This window comes from Pinus tabuliformis, chromosome 5_1 (assembly GCF_031772625.1).
Source record: "Pinus tabuliformis cultivar Carrire ecotype Pingquan chromosome 5_1, CPIR1, whole genome shotgun sequence".
Taxonomy (NCBI): domain Eukaryota; kingdom Viridiplantae; phylum Streptophyta; class Pinopsida; order Pinales; family Pinaceae; genus Pinus; species Pinus tabuliformis.
In genome coordinates this window covers 526,169,291-526,194,442 of record NC_142305.1, presented here as the reverse complement: position 1 = coordinate 526,194,442, position 25,152 = coordinate 526,169,291, and the positions used below count along the sequence as shown (strand labels likewise).

Genomic DNA, 25,152 nt, shown 5'->3' with positions numbered 1-25,152 from the left:
GTATCGCTGATCATCGATATTCTTATAATTTTACTCTTCTTATGTTTTCATTTGAAGTTGTCATAACCCTCTAAATTCATTGTTTGTCAGTTCTTATTCCATTAATTCCGTGTTCATTCCTTCCTCTCAATGCCCACAAAATCCATCTGATGCGTGCCATAGTAGCATCAGTACCGATGTTTGGCCCAGCCCAGGACATGCAGCACCTGCATGAATTATGCAGATCTATACTGTTTGTTCTAGGCCTATTCTGCTCGTGGCCTATAGTGCTCTCTCTTTCTTTGCTTGTATTTATTATATTATATCATCATCTTGGAGCCTTTCATTTATTGAATATCTTAAATCCAATCCTGTCTCTGTAATTTTTCTATCATCCTTGGATTTTCTTGCAGTTGTTATTTGCCTCTCTTCACCATTCTATCATCTTTGGATTATTTTGCAGTCATTCCTGGCCCCTCTTTACAATTTATATTTTTGTTGTTGCTTCAAAGCAATAATAATAGAGCCAAAGTGTACTTTTTTTTGGGCCCCCTTTTATCATTTCATGTTTTTGTTGTTGCATCAAAGCACTAGTAATAGAGACGAAGGTGATTTTTTTTTGTAAGAATGAATCCCAAGCAGAGACAAAATAAACTTTTTTTTCCACGAATAAATCCCAATGGGACATCAAAATATAATCATTAGGCCTTTTTGCTTTGTCCCTAATCACAAGGGAACATTTCCTTGGTTTTGTTTGGGTTGCCTCTTACTTAGTGTATCTTGCCTTCTTTCTCATCATTCTTATTTCTTTTCCTTCAACCCAATTCTCAATATTTTTGTTAGTCTGATTGCTATGTTTCATTTAGATTTTTCACATTAAAGTTGTCCTCCCTTTTTCTTGACCATTGATATATATTGTCATGTTTAAACTCTATACTCTCCTTGTTTTTTATATTTCTTGTTTTTCCTCATTGCATTAGTGACATAGTTTTTGTCATAGCTAATTACATATGTCTCTGGTACCTCCGAAAGCAACATGAAGACAGTGTGTAATCTCTATTGATTGTAATATTTTACTATTTATTTGGTTGGTCAATCTCGTTGTTCTTGTAGTGATTGTTCTCTTCTTTTCCATTGATTGATCTAATTGTATTTGTAATTTTACTCTATTTTCTTATTTTATAAGTAAAAGAGGAAAATTTTAATGAATTGGTAACATATTTACAGAGGAGTCTTGGCTAGAGTCTTGGCTAGACTGTGGCCGCCCTCAGGGCCCTGCATGGCCGGGGTTGATTTGACCCCGGCCATGGGGCTTGAGGGCAGTGGCAGGGCCAAGCCCCTACGCCAACCCTGTGGCAGCCCTTAGGCCCTCGCCTGGCTGAGGTCGATTCCCGGAATCAACCCCGACCAGGCAGGGGCCTAAGCGCCGACACAGGGCCAACGAAAGGGTCTTGGCCAGGGCCTCCGTTAGGCCCTCGCTTGGCTGAGGGTTGATTCTCCGAATTGACACTCGGCCAGGCGAGACCCGACCATTGGCATTTTTTTTAATTTTAATTAATTTCTTTTTATATATATAGTTTTTAGTTTTTAATTTTTTAATATTATTTAAATTATTATTATTATTTTTAAAATTTTAATGTTTTTCTTATATAGTTTTTAATGTGTTTTTTAAAAAATATTTTTTATTTTTAGTTTTTAAATTTTTTCCTTTAGCTTATTGTTTTTGTTTATATTTTTATGGAAGTTTTTTATTTTTTATTTTTTAATTATTTTTTATTTTTATTTTATCTTTAATGTTGTTTTTTAAAAGTTTAGTTGTATTATTTATTTTTAATGTTAATTTTTCTATTTTTTCCTTAAGTTATGTTATTGTTTTTATTTTCTTTATATTTTTGTTTTTTCATTTTTTCGGGGTTTATTTTTTATTTATTTTCAATTTTTAGTCCATTGAATGATATAAGGGATTTAGGATATTCATTTCTATACCTTGTGGTGAGCGCCCTGATATTCGTTCCCTTTGAAACCCCAGTTTGTTACCCTTTGAAACCCCAGTTTGTTACCCTAGGATATTCATTTCTATACCTTGTGGTGAGCGCCCTGATATTCGTTCCCTTTGAAACCCCAGTTTGTTACCCTTTGAAACCCCAGTTTGTTACCCTCTCCCCAGTCTAATAAAGCCAATACCAATTTTTTCTTTTTGTTACTCTCTCCTCAATTTTCTCATGAAGTCAAAACCATTCTTTTTTCTTTTTAATAATTTGTAATCATCAGGCTTGAAATAAAAGCCTAAACTTCGGCAATTTCTTTTACCCTTATAGTATGCAATCCTTCTTATGCTGCTCTCATTGTCTTTTGGATTTCTTTTTTATGAAAGAATGCTCTCATTGTTTTTTGGATTTCTTTTTTATGAAAGAAAGCCAAACTGTGATTTTGATATTATCTTGAAAATGGACTTTTGGAGTGAAGTGTTCTACATTACCTTCACTTTGAACATATCCTGGTTGGAATCTCCCTAAAACATAACATATGATAAAAAAAAACAAAATTTCTAATGTTTCTTATGCAATTGCCTTACGGCGTTTCTTTTGCAACATGTGGTGCAAATGCTAGTTTATTTTGCTCTGAGTATCATTTTAAATAGGTATGATACACTTTAATATCATATGGTCTCTAAAATAACGACAATTTGATGACTAAACATTTGAAAAACCAAAAAAATAGATAAATACTTTAATATAGAAGCTGACCCATGACTCAGATATAAGAAAAGAACGTCCTGCCCGTGACCATACCATGACTGTGCCCAACCAGTGAGTAGGCCAGCATGGTTGAGTTGCCCCAGGACAGGTGTCAAACAATGAATTACGTCCTCTCACATTACGTCCTCTCACATTAAAAAAATATATCACTCTTCTATGAAAAAAATATATTATTGATATGCACGTCAAAGGAAATTATAGTGAAGGAACATTTTAAGAAATTATTGAAATTTGACCTTAAAGGAAATTATGAAAGTAAAAGAATATTTTAAAGAGTTTTGCAAATTAGAAATTTATAAATAATGTAGAAATACATAGATCGTGTATAATAATTATTTATAAATATTTGTTTATAAAATAAAAGATTTAAGGGCTTTCATGTTTATGTGAGATTGATCTTAAAAAAAAATTGAATGTTTATTAGTATATTTTAATTGAAATTAAAAAATTATAATTTAATAAATGTTTGATAACAATATTTGATTTTTTAAAATGTACAAAAATTAATTTTAATATTTAATATTTTATTAATGTTTTGTTTAGATCAAATAATTTTAATTTGTTTATTAATAATTATTAGATGAATTAATTTCTATTAAATATTTTTAGTAATAGTTACTATAGAGGGTTGATGGATAATCTCAAAGGTAGTTATGTTTTTTTTTTCATTTTCAATTAATTAATAAAAAGATATGTCTAGATATGTTGTTGGACTTTTATTGCTTTTTGTTGTTTTAGTGTGTATTTTTCTTGTTACATGTTTTTTTTTAAATGTATATATATATATATATATATATATTTAAGGTAAGGGTCAAGATGATATGCAAAAGGGTCAATTTCTACAAACTCCAAGCCTACAACAACTAAACTTCGAAAATATTGGCAACCCTTGTAGCTATGTGCCACTCCAGCACAATCCCCAACTATCTTAGCCCACATGTTTCCTCTTTCTGGGGACCTCCCCATCAATTACACTCTTGATAAATGACATGGCATCCTCATTTAGTATGAAGTACCCCGATGTGAAGGAGCTCATTGATTTTTCTAACAACCTTCCCAGGTCCCCTATCTTCCACCTGCAATCAAATTACTCCAACCATGAAAACATTAGACCAAGGAAAAAACTTGCATCCCTCTTATTCCACCATGTACCATATGCAATTACTCTCGAGTTTCTTGCGATTATGGCCCCTCGACCCCCACACCCTCACTACCTCGCCATAGCTCCCCTCCTTCATAGGACATGGACATTCCCTCATCCCACACTCCATCCCCCACTTTTTCCCCTACCTTCCCCCCCAATGGATATAGAGGACATTGTCTCTTTAATATCCCCATGTAGAAAATATTATGCCCACTCCCTCCCCAAAAGAAACCCATCAAGACCAAACCCTCCCCGGTCACTATGGTTGTAGGTCAAGATATCCCTATCAAGCAATCCCAAATGTGATGGAGAAAACCCTGTGGGCTTTTTCAATGGAAAAAATCCCTCCATGCCGACGTTAAATAATTGGATCTCCTCCTCGTGGAGCCCTTTGCTTGGTTATTTGCCAAATTGTTTTCTCTTTGTCCAGAATTTGATTGTTGTTGTTTTCACACTTCAAAGGATTGATCCTCAATAACTTATCGTGATTGGTCATGGGGGGCCTCTGGTTTCCAGTTGACACCCTGAGCCACATATTTTGACCCAACTAGAGAATCAACCACAAAGAAAAGCGTGGGATATACTATCAAGGCTTCACCTAATATACTTGTTGGAACATATTTTAGTCGCCATGGGCAGGGATGAGGGTAATTAGATGATTTCCTCATATTGAATACACTTGTGTAATAAAGGAGGATAAACAACGACTCTAACTACAAGTGGAGGTGGATGTGTGAGAGGGTTTCCTAGGGAAAATTCATATAGTACATGATAATATCTCCTAGACGCAAATGATAGATTATTAGTGACTTCCCTTCAGGGGTTTCATATGTCATGTGGTTGGACACCTCAAGCACCAATACTAGGGTTTTGGTCCACCTATGAAAGGAAACAAATGAATCCAGGTAAAACAACATGTGAATATTTTGAAAGACCACATAGACTCCACATAAGGCTAAAGAAGTTTGCAAATTTGCATGACTACAAGGATCCAGGAGGAGATACTAGCTCACGACTCCTAAAAACATGGTAAGCATACATTTTCCTTCCCCCATTTCCCACATAAGCTTTATTTCTATGTTTGTATCAAATTTTTAGACATATAGATTAACTTCACATACCACTCTTCCCTCTCTAGTTTCTTCAATCCTCCCCTTCCCTCTGTTTTTGGTCTCCCATCCCCCCTCTATTATCTCATTTTCCTCCACTACCCATGCCTTCAGCCCTCCCCCTGGATTTAATCCTTCCACTCCTCCCCTTCCCCTATGCCTTTTGATTCTCGTAACAACCAGGATCCCTTAGAGTCAAGAACTGATACCCTGGTTGTCCCCTCCAACCTTGTTCCCCCTAACCCCCTCTCCTCCAAGCCCCCATATGAACTCAAGCCTCAACCCAAACCCTTAGATATTATACCCTCTTGGGGGGTTTAACTCTAAACCCCTTTCTCCCCAACCCTGTTGGTCGAAAATCCAACCTCTCAAAAGTTTAGTATAAATCCATCTTGGATATCAGTAAGGGAAAACAAATGACTATCTCTAGGACCCTTAAAGAAGAAAATTCACTCAACTCCATCCCTTAATTATGATACTCTCTATTATGATACTCTCTTACAACACCAGAGGGTTGGATTGTAGTATATTTGACCTGCAAATACATTAAATTGAAAATATGTCCAATAATTGCCAATAATCCCAATACAAATACAAGAACGAAATATAGAAGCTTCAGATCTTTATTAATATCAAACCCTTGAGGTAGGGACACCATACAACTACTCATTAATGAAGTATATCACCCCACAAGTCATATGCTTGTCAATACAACAATACTTGACATCTATCAATGGAGAGTCTCTAGCCTCTATATAGGCTTCATACATACAATACCATGGGTCTCTCAATACTATACATATAATACAATAGACTTATCACATTATTTCCCAACTACTTGTGGTCCCTTGCATAATGTGGGTTAACCACTTTATTTATTAATTATGACCCATTTATTTATCATCTTTACATTATTAGATTACATTATTCCCTTGGGTACCTCCTTCTGTATCCCATATTACCCCCCTAGGTATACTACATTCTACCCCCCTTAAGCATTTGTTATCCCCGAAACATGAGAAGAACAAAAATAATAAGATCTACTCAAAAGAGTAGTCCAATGGTACCATGCATGTGCATCTAGCCATTCCGAGGAAATGTTAACACTAGATTTAGTTGGTGCCTCGCTCGCTTGAGATGGAAGTTGGTTCTGGTAGTTCTTCTATTATGATGTGTCATGGATGGATCTCCGCACCTCTCTCTATGTCGTCCCGGGGTTCTTGTCCTTATTACTAATTCGTTTCCATCTTGTTGGTTGTTGTCTTGTTAGGTGATGAGGGTGGTGATATGCTGAAACTTTAACTGGGGGTATATATTTTGTTACTTCCTGCACTATTGGTGCCTGAGTGGTGTTTGGTGCTTTTTCTGGTACCTGGTTTGATGTTTGTGTTTGGTTGTCTACCATCAAAGGTTCATCATATGATATGTCAGTGTCATTAGAGTTTTTTGTTTCTACCTCCACAGTATCTTCCTGGTTCCTAATGGAAATATCTTGCAAGGTAATTTTCTTCTTTTTATACATAGCTTTGGGAATTTCTTCTGTACATTAATATTAATGGTGCCCATTGAGTCCATCCAAGGATACCCCAAAACAACATCTGTCTCATCCATGTCTAAAGTGTAAAAGTCAACATGTAATACATTTTTATTCATGGTATCCTTCAGGTCCTTAAATATTTGAATAGGTGCCCCATTAACCTGTGTGCTTGTAATATGTTGTGCTGAAACTTGCAAGCGTTTGTCCAATTTGCGATTCATTAGATTATGCTTGCAACTAGAGTGAATAACAATAATGATCTTCTCTTTTTGAATACTTCCATGAACCTGTAGTATGGAGATATCTGTAAGAAACAACCCTTTATGTTTCTTATTACACTGTCTTCTACCATGGGACCATTTTTTTAAAAGGACTTTTTCAAATTTTTCATTAGGAAGGCTTACCAACTTCTTTTTGTTAAGTGAGTCACACCATATGGCAGTCTCATCTCTAAATTTAATCCATGCTAGCTCTTTCCAAACTCTTGGACATGTTGACTTTTCCCTTTTTAGGAATTCTTTAATAGTAGGGCCATCATCTTTTCTTGTAAACTTCATCTTGCTAGAACTTTTAAAATAGAGTAAGGGTTTTGAAGAAAATCACTTACTTTGGCGAAAATTTAAAATGGGCATAACTCGGTCAATATAAAATTGAATCCTTATTATGACATGTTTTTGGAAATGAAACGACCATTTTGCATCTTCCTAATTGATTGAAATCACGATCTGGGCACTTTGGAAACATAGATTTGCACTGCAATTATCTGACAATCACAAACATTTCAAAAAAAAAAATCGATTTTAAATCAACGATATTTCCTTCATCTGGACTCCGATTCGACCTATCGTTTTTTTGAAATGGAGTTATATTTCAAGATGATCTCATATCTACCATTTTTTTTTTCTGAATTCTGTACAAAAATTGTAAAATATTACAGGAGAGTCGTCGTCCACGAATTGTTGTGAGAAAAAATTCTGCAAAACAATTGATTTTAAATCAATGATATCTCCCTCATCTGGGCTCTGATTTGACTGAATTTTTTTTTGAAATTGGGTATATTTTCGCAAGGAATTTAGATATGTAATTTTGTTTGCAATTTTTTCACAAAAATTTCATATCTTATCTCTAAACACGTCACCCAAAAATTTCCTACAAAAAAAGAAAAAAAAAATCTCGACTTTGCCCAAGAAAGAGCTCTAATACCACTTGTAATAGATATGATTTGCGAATATATTAAATTACAAATATGTCCAATAACTACCAATAATCTCAATAAAAATACAAGAATGAAATATAGAAGCTTTATATCTTTATTAATATCAAACCCTTGAGGTAGGACAACACCATACAACTACTCCTTAAGGAAGGAGATCACTCGACAAGCCATATGTTTGTCAATACAACAATACTTGACATCTCTCAATGGAAAACCTCTAGCCTCTATATAGGCTTCATATATACAATACTATGGGTCTCTCAATACTATACATCTAATATAATGGTCTTATTTCATTATTTCCTAACTACTTGTGGTCCCTTGCATAATGTGGACTAACCACTTTATTTAATAGTTATGGCCTATTTATTTATCATCATTACATGATTACATTACATTATTCTCTTGGGTACCTCCCTTTGTACCCCATATTATCCCCCCTAGGTATACTACATGTACGGGGCTTAAAAAAACCTTACCCTCTGCTACCTCATAAAAAATCACAATCCTAATATCATTCTAATCTAGGAGAACATGATCGATGATGCCAGAGTCAAGTTGGATATACAATATAGATTAAAGGATTGTTCTTTCGTGACTTTAGATTTAGAAGGATATAGATTAAAGGATTGTTCTTTCGTGACTTTAGATTTAGAAGGACACTCAAGTGAACTACTAATAAGGTGGAATATGAACTTCAGGGCCCTTGCCTCCACCTCTTACAAATCCATTGTTATGGTCACACTAGAATCATTGGAGCTTGGAACGATTTTTTTTGTAATCAATATATATGGGCCTTACAATGATCACATCTCCTAGAAATTTCTCATAGATTCTAGTGCCTACTCCACCCCTTATGTCATCCTTGGCAGATATCTTAATCTCACCCTATCCTTAAGGGAGATCTAAGGTACCAACCCTAGACCAAACCCATTCAATGGATTCTTCTCTAATTTGTTTGCTTTTCTCTACCTTATTGTTGGAAATAATACTGAGAGGGGGGGTGAATCAGTATTATCAAGTTCTTTTAATAAATCTTCCTTATTTATTCTTTGAATTATTTTTGCATGTCAGTACCATAAAATAATGAGCATGAACAAAGAAAACAGATAGTCACACCAAAGAACACAAGATGTAAGGTGGAAACCCAATGTGGGTGAAAACCACCTGCTGCAATATGTCTCTATATTCTTTCAAATTAGAAACTCCTTTTACAATGGTTTTGTACTGGTGCAGTCCTTTACCAGTACGCAGGCTGCAACCTGCAGAGAGCTACAACTCTCTCTCGTTTTCCAATCTCTCCTGGAAGGGAGCTACAACCCCCTACTTCTTTTCTTTCAAGGACCACTTTTCATAAATTTTCAAACTGGATCCAAGAACATCAAAAACCCATCAACTACACTTGCATCATCAATCTCTGATTTCACCAAAGCCAACCGGCATACAGATCTGCAAATATTTCCTTATAACTTTGCAGTTGTTACATCATACATACCCAGATCATAACATGTGTAAAATAAAACATGCATCAATAATTCAGACCCAGATTATTAGATTTATAGATCAAGCGTATGCCACATATCACAGATCAAAATCATAAAGAGATACCACTATTCCAACCTTAAGATTTTGACCCATCAATAGAACTTATCCTTCTCCTTACGCTCAGGTTCCTTCTTCATTCAGATCCAGATCTGCACCAAAACCCAATCACAATATTCCAGATCTAGCACTTTATCAGATATTCAATAATTCAGAAGATGCTTTGCCAAATGATCTCCTTCCTCTTTTATAGTCTTAGGCCTTTCACAATACCACGGGCGAAAACCATAGGATCAAAAAACTGTTGGACTAATACCATGAACCAACCATGAAAGTACGTGAGATCAACACTTTTGGATGCAATACCACGGGCCAAAACCATAGGATCAAAAACTGTCGGACTAATACCATGAACCAACCATGAAATTGCGTGAGATCAACACTTTTGACGAGGTACCATGGTCCAAAACCATAGGTTCAAATACCAAGGACTAACTACCATGGACCAAAGGTAAGTTCTCCAACATATACGCGCGTTTCCTTGCATGAAAGTGCGTACCATGGTCCAAAACCATAGGTTCAAATACCAAGGACTAACTACCATGGACCAAAGGTAAGTTCTCCAACATATATGCGCTTTTCCTCATAGGTTCAAATACCAAGGACTAACTACCATGGACCAAAGGTAAGTTCTCCAACATATACGCGCTTTTCCTCATAGGTTCAAATACCAAGGACTAACTACCATGGACCAAAGGTAAGTTCTCCAACATATACGCGCTTTTCCTTGCATGAAAGTGCGTGCACTTTTTCTCTACATGAAATAAATTTTTCTCTGCATAAAAGTGCGTGAACTTTTCTCTACACTATAATTTATTATCTGAGATGAGTGGGTTGCCATCAAGTACAACATATGTATCATAATGCCAACAATCTCCCCCTTTGGACTTGATGGCAACAACAACCAATCACTCTCCCCCTTTGACATCAAGGGCAAAGGGTTATGCTCCCCCTAAGAACATGCTCCCCCTGACTATAAACCAGATCTGCAAAGAAGAACCATAATCCATGACCATGAAAGAGATAGAGACGTATTGCAGCAATATTCAGACCAGCATCCATGATCTCCTTCTGTACTTCCTCCATAATGCCAACAATGCATGATATGCTCCCCCTAAACCTGTGCCATTCGATCTTTGACCAATCCGCAACCCAGCACATGTACGCATATACTTCAGATGAACCTTGCGTACAACCAACAATCAGAAGAGATTCAACAACAAGATGATGCAACAACAACCCCCAGCTTTTGCCTGAGGTATTCAAAGGTCTCCCTAGGCAATGGTTTGGTGAGTATATCAGCAACCTGTTCCTTAGAAGGAACATACTCCAACTTGACCTTTTGTTCAAGCACTTGTTCCCGGAGAAAGTGATACTTGATTGGTATGTGCTTGGTTTTTGAATGCATGACTGGGTTCTTTGAAATGCTGATTGCACTTGTATTATCACATAAGATGGAGATGGGTGGTGTACAAGTGATTTGAAAATCCTGCAAGGTCTGCATCATCCAAAGGAGTTGAGTGCAGCAAGATGCAGCAGCAACATATTCTGCTTCAGCTGTAGACAAGGCAATCGAACTCTGTTTCTTGCTGAACCAAGATACTAATCTGGAACCCATAAAGAATGCACCACCACTTGTGCTTTTCCTGTCATCCACGCTTCCGGCCCAATCTGCATCTGTATAAGCATGAATTGTGAGATCTGTATCTCTAGGATACCATAAGCCATAGTTTTGAGTCCCTTGAAGATATTTGAAGATTCTCTTTACTGCCTGAAGATGAGTTTCCTTTGGATTTGCCTGAAATCTTCCAACTATTCCCACTGCATGCATGATGTCTGGTCGAGTACCTGTCAAATAAAGTAGACTTCCAATCATAGATCTGTAAGTTGGTTGATGCACTGCTGCTGATTCATCATTTGCACTGAGGTTACATCCTGTGACCATGGGTGTACATACTGGTTTTGCTTCTTCCATACCATATTTCTTCAAAATCTACTTGAGATATTTGGTTTGAGACAAGAAGATCCCTCCTTCATTTTGTTGGATTTGCAAACCAAGAAAATATGTCAGTTCTCCCAGCAAGGACATTTCGAATTCTTTCTGCATCACTAAGGCAAAGCTTTGACTCATAGCTTCTTCATTGCTGCCAAAGATAATGTCATCTACATACACAACAAGTATCAGCAATTTGTCATTTTCAACTTTTATATAAAGATTGCTGTCTGCTGATCCTTTTGAAAAACCTTGTTGATGAAGATATTTGTCCAAACGATAGTACCAAGCCCTTGGAGCTTGTTTGAGGCCATAGAGAGCCTTTTTCAATCTGCATACAAGATTTGGATCATTTCCAAGAATGAAACCATCTGGCTGCTCAATGTATACTTCTTCTTCCAAGTCTCCATTCAGAAAGGCTGATTTCACGTCCATTTGAAATACTTTGAAGTTTTGAAAGCTTGAGAGAGCAAGGAACATTCGGATGGCCTCAAGTCTTGCAACAGGAGCAAAAGTTTCTTCAAAATCTATTCCTTCTTGCTGCGCATACCCTTTACAAACAAGTCTGGCCTTGTTTCTAATTACTTCTCCATTTTCATTCAATTTATTTTTGAAGACCCATTTTGTTCCTATAACATTCTTATCCTTTGGTCTAGGAACCAACTCCCAAGTGTTGTTCTTTTCGATCTGCCCAAGTTCTTCATCCATTGCTTTGACCCAACATTCATCTTTGCATGCCTCTTTCACATTTTGTGGTTCAGTGGAAGAGAGTAATGCCAAATAGCTTGAAGCTTCTGCAATTGTTCTTCTTGTTTGTACACCTGCTTCTTTCTGTCCCAAAATCTGAGATTCTGGATGATTCTTCTGAACATATCTGGATGGAGTCTTCTCTTCTATCCTTATCTGCTCCTCTGGTTCTTCTTGAGGTTCTTCTTCTTCATCATTCTGTCTTTGAGGATGGCCTTCATCTTCTTCGATATCTTCATGATTTACTGGCCTAGGAATGTATCCCTTCTCATCAACCACTACATCAATGCTGTCAACAATTCTTCCAAGTCTTTTATTATAGCACTTGTATGCTTTGCTGTGTGGAGAATAACCAAGAAGGATGCCTTCATCTGCTCTAGGTTCAAGTTTGCCAAGTTGCTCATCAGTATTTTTAATATAGCATTTGCTCCCAAAGATTTTGAAGTGCTTTACCGAAGGAGTCTCACCACACCAGAGCTCATGAGGGGTTTGAGTGCTGCTCACTCGGACATTTGTTTTGTTGAGAATAATAAACGCAGCATGTGCTGCTTCACCCCAGAAAGTTGCGGGAGTTCCAGATTCATAAAGCATAGCACGAGCCATTTGTTGGACAGTTCTGTTCATTCTTTCCACCACTCCATTTTGCTGAGGAGTTCTAGCTGTAGAGAATTCTCTTCTTATCCCATGTTCTTCATAGAAATCGAAAAATTCATTTGAGGTAAACTCCCCACCTCTGTCGGATCTAAGACACTTAATTTTGTATCCTGATTCATTTTCAACCAAGGCTTTAAAGGATTTGAATTTTTCGAATGCTTCATCTTTGTGCTTCATAAGTCCTAACCAGACAAACCTGGAGAAATCGTCAATGAATAATATCAAGTATTCTTCTCCTCGAGGTGTCCTTTTCCTGAATGGACCACATGTATCTGTATGTACTAGCTCAAGAGGCATGCTAGCTGATCCTTCCTTTTCCGGAAAGGTAGTTCTGGTTTGCTTTCCAAACTGACATGATTTGCATATGGTGTTGTCCGGAACTTTGATATCTGGAAGACCACGAACTGCCTGATATTTGCATGCTTTCCTTATTTGTGAAAAGCTTAGATGCCCCAACCTCCGGTGCCATAACCATTGCTCATCATCCTTGCTCAGATAGCATTGTTGTTGTCCTTCTTCAAATATGTATAGATTATTTGGAGTTCTTTTACCTTTGATCACTGTTTTACCTGTATCAAGATCACGAACAAGACATCCATTTGATCTGAATATCACCTCAGTTCTTTGATCACACATCTGGCTGACACTTAGAAGATTATGTTTCAATCCATCAACATACAAAACATTTCTAGCTTTGACCTTTTCTTTTAACTGAGCAGTGCCTTTTCCTTTTATAGTTGCAGGAGTATCATTTCCAAAAGAAACTTTCTTTCCTTTTTCTAGAGCAGAATATGATTCAAGTTTTTCTTTATCACCTGTCATATGCTTCGAACATCCACTGTCAATGTACCATAGATTTTCCTGTCCCTCTGCATAAAATGCTATCCCACATCTTTCTGTTTGTGGTTCCTTTATTCTCCATGTTTTGGTGCTTGAGGTTTGTTCCTTTGTCTGCTGAAACCTGCTCCTGCATTCAGAATCTTCATGACCAAAGTTATTGCAAATAGAACATTCAACTTCATTTTCAAGAACCGAAAAGTTGTTATAGGTTCTTTTTGTAATCCCGGTCATACTTCTTTGTTTTTGAGCTTCTCTAGTCATGATCGTTTTATATGCAACACATTGAGCTGCTTTGTGACCAAAGTTATGGCAAGAAAAGCATTGTCCATTGAAGAAATTTCTGCGGTTATCAAATCTTTCGGCCAAACGATTGTAATTTCTATTGTCATTCATTCTTGAAGCAAATTGAGAGGATTTTACCTGTGGCTGGTTGTAGCTTTTGTTCATCCTTAAGACAGATTACCCCTGATTTGCCTGATAGTCTTTGTTTGTAATTGGTCCCTGCTTTACTTGGTGATCTCCATTGTGCTTTTGCTCATTCCTTCTTGCTGCATCAAGATAACTCTTTGAGGTGGATGCTTGAGAAGTTTCTCCATTATAGCCCAGACCTGTCTTGTTTAGAGGAGAGCACTGTACATTGATGATCTCATCCAGAGTTTCAGATCCTTTGACAAACTTAAGATTAATAGCCTTTGTTTTCTCAATCTCTTTTCTAAGACCAACAATTTCGCCTTCTAACTTTTCAAGATATTTTTCTTTTTCATCAATTTGAAGTTGTAGAGTATCAATGATCCTATTCTTTTCTTCTATAGATGTCTTGAGTCTAGAAATTTCTTCACAAAAGCTATCCACATCTATAGCATCCATGTAATCATCATCTTCAAATGCCATTAAGAGTTTATAGTCATTACCTCGTTCATCTTCGTCACTATTTGATAGACCATCACTATCTTCATGAGTGTAGTAGCTTTTCTTATTTGCAATCTGTTTCTTGTTCCATCTAGCAGGTTCCTTTCCTTTATCCTTATGAGGACATTTTGCAGCATAATGACCTACTCTTCCACAAGCAAAGCATTTAAAAGGTAACTTACCTCTGAACCTTCCAGTTCCCCTTTGAAGATTTCTGACAAAATTTGATTCTTCTTCTTCTTCTTCTGGCACGTGACTTGCTTCATAATAGTCTCCTTTGCCTGAAGCCTTGAAAGCAGCTTCTCTTCTGTCTGATGGACCTCCCTTTCTCATTTCATAAGCAGTTAGAATTCCGTGTAGCTGAGACATAGTAAGAATTCGTAGATTTTCCTTTTCTTCTATTGCAGACACTTTAGATTCAAACTTGGGGGACAATGATCTTAGAACTTTTTCAACCGCAATAGCCTCTTTTATTTCTTCACCCAAGTTTTTCATGCAATTAACAATCTCATCTACCCGAAGGAAATAGTTAGCCACACTTTCATCATTATACATTCTGAGATTCTCATACTGAATCCTGAGGGTTTGAAGTTTAGCACGCTTTACCTGTTCATCTCCTTCGTAGCTCAAGACAATCTTGTCCCATATTTCTTTTGCGGATTTATATTGCATAACCTTCACGAATTCTGTTTGAGATAAGCATCCCAGCAGAGTATTGACTGCTTTAGCATTTGTTTCATATTTCTTCTTTTCGGCCGTATCTGTAGGAGTAGCTGAAGGAAAAGTGTAGCCTGTATCTATGATATCCCAAACTTCTGTATCAAGAGATTGAAGATAGGCAGTAACTCTTACATTCCAATAATTGAAGTTTGTCCCATCAAAAATTGGTGGCCTGATTGATGCTTCCCTCTCGTAGTTGCTCATGATGAATGATCTTCCTTCAAGCAATCAAGCTTCTCTGAAGAACCTGGCTCCGATACCAATTGTTGGAAATAATACTGAGAGGGGGGGTGAATCAGTATTATCAAGTTCTTTTAATAAATCTTCCTTATTTATTCTTTGAATTATTTTTGCATGTCAGTACCATAAAATAATGAGCATGAACAAAGAAAACAGATAGTCACACCAAAGAACACAAGATGTAAGTTGGAAACCTAATGTGGGTGAAAACCACCTGCTGCAATATGTCTCTATCTTCTTTCAAATTAGAAACTCCTTTTACAATGGTTTTGTACTGGTGCAGTCCTTTACCAGTACGCAGGCTGCAACCTGCAGAGAGCTACAACTCTCTCTCGTTTTTCAGTCTCTCCTGGAAGGGAGCTACAACCCCCTACTTCTTTTCTTTCAAGGACCACTTTTCATAAATTTTCAAACTGGATCCAAGAACATCAAAAACCCATCAACTACACTTGCATCATCAATCTCTGATTTCACCAAAGCCAACCCGCATACAGATCTGCAAATATTTCCTTATAACTTTGCCGTTGTTACATCAGACATACCCAGATCATAACATGTGTAAAATAAAACATGCATCAATAATTCAGACCCAGATTATTAGATTTATAGATCAAGCGTATGCCACATATCACAGATCAAAATCATATAGAGATACCACTATTCCAGCCTTAAGATTTTGACCCATCAATAGAACTTATCCTTCTCCTTACGCTCAGGTTCCTTCTTCATTCAGATCCAGATCTGCACCAAAACCCAATCACAATATTCCAGATCTAGCACTTTATCAGATATTCAATAATTCAGAAGATGCTTTGCCAAATGATCTCCTTCCTCTTTTATAGTCTTAGGCCTTTCACAATACCACGGGCGAAAACCATAGGATCAAAAAACTGTTGGACTAATACCATGAACCAACCATGAAAGTACGTGAGATCAACACTTTTGGATGCAATACCACGGGCCAAAACCATAGGATCAAAAACTGTCGGACTAATACCATGAACCAACCATCAAATTGCGTGAGATCAACACTTTTGATGAGGTACCATGGTCCAAAACCATAGGTTCAAATACCAAGGACTAACTACCATGGACCAAAGGTAAGTTCTCCAACATATACGCGCTTTTCATTTCATGAAAGTGCGTACCATGGTCCAAAACCATAGGTTCAAATACCAAGGACTAACTACCATAGACCAAAGGTAAGTTCTCCAACATATACGCGCTTTTCCTCATAGGTTCAAATACCAAGGACTAACTACCATGGACCAAAGGTAAGTTCTCCAACATATACGCGCTTTTCCTCATAGGTTCAAATACCAAGGACTAACTACCATGGACCAAAGGTAAGTTCTCCAACATATACGCGCTTTTCCTTGCATGAAAGTGCGTGCACTTTTTCTCTACATGAAATAAACTTTTCTCTGCATAAAAGTGCGTGAACTTTTCTCTACACTATAATTTATTATCTGAGATGAGTGGGTTGCCATCAAGTACAACATATGTATCATAATGCCAACACTTATTAACATTTAACCCCTAAAGGTATCCCCTACCTAGAAAAATTCACGCACAAATGAGGATACCATATCCAAAAGGCTCGACAAGTTCCTCATTTCAGATGATTTTCCCAAACCCGAGACTATCTCACAATGGATTTTTAGATCATATCCCCATTTTTCTTAGACCATTTTTCGATTCAGATAAACTTCAACACCCACTTTGTTTCAACCACTCTTGTTTTTCTAAAGAGGATTTTAAAAAGATGGTTGAGGACGCATGGTCACACTTACATCCCTCATGACTGAATCCTATATGTATTAATTTGCAGAAAACATTTCCAAATGCCTGTGAAAGGATGCTCTCGACATCATAAAGAAACTCAATAAATCTAATATAAAATTCTTGTTGAGCTGAGAGGCTTCTTTTACAATCCAGTATGAGGGGGATGTGTAAGTTTGTCCATCCGTCCGTTGAGTTGACTCATGCCATATTAAAATAAAAATAAAAATTATGCTCTAAATAGAAAAATAATGTCGACTATAATAAAAAAAATTGAATATGCTATAAAGAAATTAGAAGTAAAAGAAATGTAAGTAAAGTGTTTAAACCTTATACTTTTCAAAAATATTTCAACAATAAATTTAAATAAACTATTTGAAGATCTATGTTAACTAATTTATGTTGATATAAACTTCATATATATCTATATATAGAAAGAAAAATAAAAATTGTTAAAATAAAAATATTTTAATGTTGTATATAAAAAAATATTCAATTTGGGTTATCAATAAAATATCTTAATACGAATTAATATTGACATATACGTAAAAATATATTAACAATAAAAAACTATTTTAATTTGCACTATAAAATGTTTCTATGTACATGTTATGTAAAATATTTTAATGTCAATTATATATATCATTTAAAAAAATTATGCATATAACACGAAAAAATTAAGTTTTTATGGTTACAACTTATATTTGGTTTTATATATACTCTATATAGCATTCAAAAATACAATTTAAACAATGAAAAATAACACATTGCATTTTACACTTTAAAGAAGTTTGTATATGAAGAAATTTGATTCCTCTCAGATCCATACTTAAGATGGATCTATGATGGAATCTTTGAGCCGAGAGGCTCATTCTACAATCCAGTATGAGGGGGATATGTAAGTTTGTATGTATGTCCATTGAGTTGACACGTGCCCTTTTAAAATAAAAATAAAAATTATGCTCTAAATAGAAAAATAATGTTGGTTATAATAAAAAATCTACAACCCAGTATGAGGGGGATATGTAAGTTTCTATGTAGTCTATTGAGTTGACACTTACCCTTTTAAAATAAAAATAAAAATTATGCTCTAAATAGAAAAATAATGTCAATTATAATTAAAAAAAAAATTGAATATGCTATAAAGAAATTAGAAGCAAAAAAATGGGAGTAAAGTGTTTAAATTTTATACTTTTCAAAAATATTTCAAGAGTAGACTTAAATTAACTATTTGAAGATCTATGTTAACTAATTTATGTTGATGTCAACTTCATATATATTTATATATAGAAAAAAATTGTTAAAATAAAATATTTTAATGTTGTATATAAAAAAATATTCAATGTGGGTTATCAATAAAACATTTTAATACGAATTAATATTGTCATATACGTAAAATTACATTAATAATAAAAAACCATTTTAATTTGCACCATAAAATATTTTTATGTATATGTTATGTAAAATATTTTAATGTCAATTATGTATATATTATATATCATTTAAAAAAAAATATGCATATAACATGAAAAAATTAAGTTTTATGGCTAAAACTTAAATTTGATCTTATATATACTTTATATAGCATTCAAAAATACAATTTAAACAATGAAAAATAACACATTGAATTTTACACTCTAAAGGAGTTTGTACATGAAGAAATTTGATCCCTCTCGGCTCACATTAGATCTGTAATTAAGATGCCTCTATGCTGGTATCTTAATTCCAATGGGGTCTTCTCGAAGGATGTATGAACCATTCTTAGAGAATTGGAACATAAGAGATATGATCTTCCTAAAAAAAAGAGATCGAATGACACCTTAAAAGTAGAGTTGTGTGGATTAGTGAGGGTGACAAAAATTTAAGCTTTTCTATTGCATAGAATAGGGCATACTTTATGAAAAAGTAGGAAAAAAGGTAGTTACACATCTCCCCCCAACCTTGTTGCATCTCCTCATGCAACTCCCAATAATTCCAATTATGGAACTCTAGCATGTAGTTCTCCCTAGTCAAAATCTAGGTGTCCATACTCTCTTGGGTTGTGGTAGAAATTTCTATCAAGTTGAATACATTGAGCCCTCTTCATTTGTTCTTCCAATTATGTATGTGCCTTATAAAATCATGTAGGACACTAGATAAGAAAGTGAAACTTTAACCCATCCCATTAAGATCCAAATCTCATGAATGATTTGTATAAAAATATGCTCTATCAAGGGGTAGACTGAAGTAATGATATCCCATGGGACTCCTACTTTTTAGATAATTGGTTGCTTCTCCCAAATGTCATGGGAAACTAGTAGAGAATATAAAGAGTGGTTCCTTGCCACTTCTTCATACTCTATTACTACATACCTATGATTATGTTAAATAGTCATTGAATCCATAAGGTCCTACCTAAATCTTTTATAATCATCCACAATAACCTTGGGTAATGGATATTCATCTTTTACCATAAGTCTAGCCTTTGCCTTTGTCCTAAAATAGAAATATGCCCATTTCTTCCATTGTATCAAGTTAAGAATATAAGATATAAATTCCCTGAGCAATACACCCTTAATATATGGGTTGGGATTCCAACGAGTGTTATCCTAAAGAAAAAATTAAATTGATATAATTCACATAACAAATTTTATTCCAAAGGATAAGTGGAAAAGAAAATCTATGTGAATTCCTATGGTTCTTTATTTCATGAGGTTGTCCAGCTGCCAACCATTTCAACATGAAGACAATCCATTGTTCGTGCAATAAAATGGGATACATCTTGTAGGGTATCCTAAATGTTATTCCTTCTTGAACCAATTCAGAAGTATCTTTCTTTTGTGCTTGTGTCACGTGCCAAGTGTTCTTTATATTCATGAATATTTGCCTTCCAGTTGTCCTCTCATGTGAGATACATTGAAAACTATCTTTGCCTCAATTTCTCATTGATTTTTTGGTGGCTCTTATTGTTTATGATCCCAAGTTTGAAAATATCATCCTTGGTTCACCATTGATACAAATCAAGTTGGATTTGGATGAAGGCATATGTGTTAGTAATAACGTCATGTAAAATAACATGTATAGTCTATTAGGATTATTTAACACATTATTTAGAATAATTATAGGCTCTTAGCTTAGGACCTTCAACCTCATCTATAGATTCTAACAATGTTTTTAAATTACTAACTCCAAGCTTAGCTTGTTGGAGTTTGGACCTAATCTTCTCATTTTAAAATAACTATCTCATGTTTTACCTTCATAGAGCTTGATAGGTCGAGCTGAAAAAATGAAAAGGTTTGGGTCCAAGGAAATTACCTCTCTTCCTTATAGTTTTCTTAGCTTAGCTAGGTCCACATCTATCATGTATGAAGGTGAAGTTGAAATGTTGAGGCTCTTTCTCCATGAATTCTTCTATCTACTCTTGTGCCGATGGTGTAGGTTCAAGGGTTCTAAATGCACTAGCCGCCTCATAACACAAGGTTTCCTCAAATCCTTCTGTTGACCATCATTCCCTTTGAGCTAGAGGTGAACTGGGATTTTCACCTAACCTTTTAGGGCTTGTTTCATGTGATGGTCCTCGTTTTTTACTCTAGAGAGATTCCCCTAAATCCTCACTATGTTTAGCAATATCTACTTCAATTGATTCTGTAGAAGTTCAAGTGTCTAGGCTAGCAGCTTGCTACCCTTCTTTTCCTAATTAATATTGTGCATACATGGTTTGATAATGAGAATCCTAAGGGGGAGTTGATTTGGAGACTAGTGATTACTTTTGGCCAATGCCCCTTTTAGCAATGAAATCCATGCTCTAGGTTTCATTTGGATACCCTAAGGAAAAAATTCCATGGAATATTCAATTTATCCAACTCAGTTGAGATTAACATTTTAATGAGTCCTTGGTGATATAACCTTGTATTGAGGTCCTTCTCTTTATTGCGACTATGGCCATTTTTGTCAGGGTTGTGAGCAAATAAAATGGCATGTTCAGTAACTATCTTTCAATAAATGAAAATATGTGTTAATAGTATAATATATATTTTATATACAATGAAATGTTAATTATTTTATTATATTCTTACACATTTTTTTCTTTTAAATGATATTTAACATGCATCTTTCTTGGAAATATGGTCTTGAACTTTGTGCCTTGACAATGTAGAGATTAAGCCAGAAGAAAAAAATGATTACTTTATTCTTTATAAAGATTGACACTAGTAAAAGGAGATTAAAAAAATTGTGGTTACTTTATTCTTCTTGTCTAAGATTGATATTGGTAAAACACTACAACAAAACAGGAAAATATCGCCTAAAATAACGTTGAAATTTAGTGTTTTTCAGTTCACGAATTGGATGCTTTTCCAGGTATATTTATCATGGCGCTAGATTTGGCACCATAAATTTCTCTAAAAATAACATCGTAAATAACAACAGAAAAATATTTCCAGAAATAATGCCATAAATAGTGCCCGAAATAGTGTCCAACACCTGACCTGGAGTTGTGCTAGAAATAACGCCATAAGTAGTACCAGGAATAATGTCATAAATAGTGCCTGGAATAGCGCTAAGAATAGAGCCAGAAATAACACCATTTTATCACCGAAAATAGCACCAAGATTTGCTTCCAATTTGGAACCTGGTCTGGCTTCCAATTTAATGTCCAATTTTGCTTCTTGTTTTGCTTCTAGTGTGGCTTTCAACTGCTTCCAGTTTTTCTTCTAGTGTGGCTTCCAATTTTTCTTCTAGTGTGGCTTCCAATTTTTCTTATGGTGTGGCTTTCAATTTTGCTTCTAGTCTGGCTTCCAATATTGCTTCCAGTTTTGCTTCTAGTGTGGCTTCCAATATTGCTTCCAGTTTTTCTTCTAATGTGGATTCCAATTTTGCTTCCAGTTTTTGCTTCTAGTGTGGCTTCCAATTTTGCTTACATTGTTGCTTCTTTTTTTGCTTCCAAGTGTCAGAAACATCACCACATTTAGCGCCAAGAGATAAATTCAGTTTGAATTCCGATTTGGCTTCCATTTTTGCTTCCCGTTTTGCTTCTAGTGTGGCTTCCAATTTGGATTCCATTGTTGCTTCTTCTTTTTCTTCCAAAAAATGATTATTGTTTTGCATATAGTCAAATTAATATGTTTTATTCAATTTAATTAGTTAAATATATCATGTCTCTTAAAAATATATATGATTATACATTATATGAATGCATTTGAAATATTTTATAGGATAACACATTAAATAATTTTTAAGGAAACAAACATCCATACAAATTAACAACATCATTATACTTATTAAATCTCCATCAAAATAGAATCTACAACATCGAATATATATAAAATAACAAGATAATTATTGTAACATGATCATAATCTATAACTAAAATAAGTGAGTCAAATATCTATAATTTAAGTGAATTTGAAAACATCCATCATGAATAGTAAATCAAAACTATCATACGTAATAAATATGCTTCCAAATCATCAACCACTTTCAACATATAAAAGTTGACGAGTCAATACTGACAAGATCATCATCATATATAACTAAAATAAGTTAAATTCACATATACTAGTAGATCAATAACATGTGGAAATGGTCTATGTGGGGAGGTAGGAGCGCGAAGGGTTATCTTTTGCCCTGATGGAAAAGTTGAAGTTTTTTAGCATGGATTCTAGGATTCGCCTCACATGATCAACCATAATAATTAGGGCTATCGGAAGGGCTCAAGCTAGTAGCAATTGAAGGAATCCTCAAATTAAGTGTCTTTGGAGACTCTTTCAATACAATTCAAAATGTATCAAATTGAATCATTGCAAGGACCCAAATACAAGACCAACTCTACAAAGAATGCATTTGATCATGGATAAATTTGAAATTTTGGATTTCTATCTTATCAAGAGAGATAAAAACACTTTGGTGGATGATCAAGCCAACAAAGGCGTCAATTTGGTTCAAGGCGAGTTGATGGAGGAGGGCAGCATAACAACTATATGTCACATACCATGATTTCTTATAACTATATGATCTCGAGATGCTTAAGGGAAATTAAGGAGGATAATATCACTAACATGTTGCATAAATTTGGTAGTCATTTCACGGTATAAAAGATCATTGGTAATCACTCTAGCAGAATGACAGACCGTTCATCCAACATATCGTTAAACATGGGGATTAATGCTAAGCATGTGGACAGGTTGGATGTCATCGGCCAAGAATTAAGGCGGTTTTGTAGTGAAGGATTTGATATTTATGTTGACGAGAAAGAATGTCTCAGTTTGACCTTGTGTATTTATGGTCCATACCAAGAAGCAATGAATTTACAATTGTTTGTAGGGTGTGCAATGAATGTGAACGACATTAAACTCGAAGGGACTCACCCCGTCATCATTTTGGAGTTAAGTCTAGCTATAAGGGGATGGTTGTGCAGAATTCAAGCACAGTGGTGCTCCATACATTTTTTCCAAGCCGAAGAGATGGCCTCCTCGTCAAGCGATGGCGCTGGTGGCTCCCCAAATGATAATGACTGGGTGTTCAAGGAGGAAACCAAGGAGATGATCTCCAGGATAGGTGGGAAAATAATTTCTGAGGCTCGCTCTCATTTCACCTTGGTAATAGGTAATTTGGAAGGTCTGAAAAAAGATGTTGAAATTGTGCAAGCGACGATGGAGGTAATCATATCCAAGATAGAAAATATTGATTACAAGGTGGAGAACTTTGAGGTCGTGGTGGAGAATACATTTGTTTCAGTGTTAAAATAAATATTTGGCCTCAGTGATAGCGGTGAACAGGATATGGTGATTGGTGAGGGAGGGGATCTCCCTCCGCTGTTTCCCGATCAACAGGAGTTGTAGTAGGAGCAGGGGCAGCAAGGAGCAGCGAAACCATTCCAACAGGAGGAAGCGGATAAGGTTGCTATGGAGAAACTTGGTCGCAACTATATGGATGGAACCAGGTAGTTAATATGATAGTAATAGGTAGATTATGTTATATAGGTATGTAAGTATTAATGGGGCATTTTGGATAAATTACAAGAAGAATGATGTAGTAAATCTGGAAAAAGAATTACTGCATACCCAAAGATACTGGCCAGAGCAATTTTGGAGGACTCTAGAAATTTTGCTGCTTTTGAATGTAATGGCACTAGCCAAATTCCAGTTTGATTAATAGAAGTATACCCATTCCTTTGAAAAAAAAGTGAAAATGATGCATGTCCAACAACCAACATAAGTCAAAATGATACATCATGTACAAAAGATATAAATAAAAATAATGAATTATGTAATACAAAATGATACAAGTCAATATGATACGTCATGTACAAATGATATTAGTCAAAAAGATACAACTCAATAATATGGTACATGAGGTCGTGAAAATGATACATATAATAGTAACCATGAAAATCAACATCATAACAATATATCAAAAATAATCCATGATGTAGTGTATATGATCATGAATGTCACTAGCGGCTACCAACAACTGCCTCAAGATCATCATGATCATCATATTTTGTATCGGCATCGGCCTCGTTGTCATCATGAGCATCATCTGCCATCTCAACATTGGACCAACATGATCTGGATCTATGTGTTGAGGATTATTTAGATCTTTTGGACGATGCTTGTTCTGCAAAAAAACATTTAGAATGAAAATTTATTATTTATTTCATGCAATAATTAATTTCTATGTTACATATATAATATTACGACATATGAAATGAAACAATAATCATATCATATCATATCAAAGTGCACATAAGATAATAAAATTTCAAATAAGTTACAACTAAGATGTTGTAACAGCAAGCCATTTCATCTTGCGTTCCAGAGCTTGAAAGTGGGTAGCCAAAGAGGTGTTTCTGCCACCAAACACTACACTAGCACTTGGGGGATCAAGAAAACAAATTGAGAGGCACAAACATAGGTAATAACAGATTGAGAAGAAGATGTAA

At 35.3% G+C, this 25,152-nt stretch overlaps 1 pseudogene; it reads right to left on the bottom strand.

Moving 5' to 3' along the window:
* LOC149165829 (protein RER1A pseudogene) overlaps positions 1-24,756 on the bottom strand; it is a 28,327-nt pseudogene extending 3,571 nt beyond the window's left edge.
* Positions 24,757-25,152: the final 396 nt, after the last annotated feature.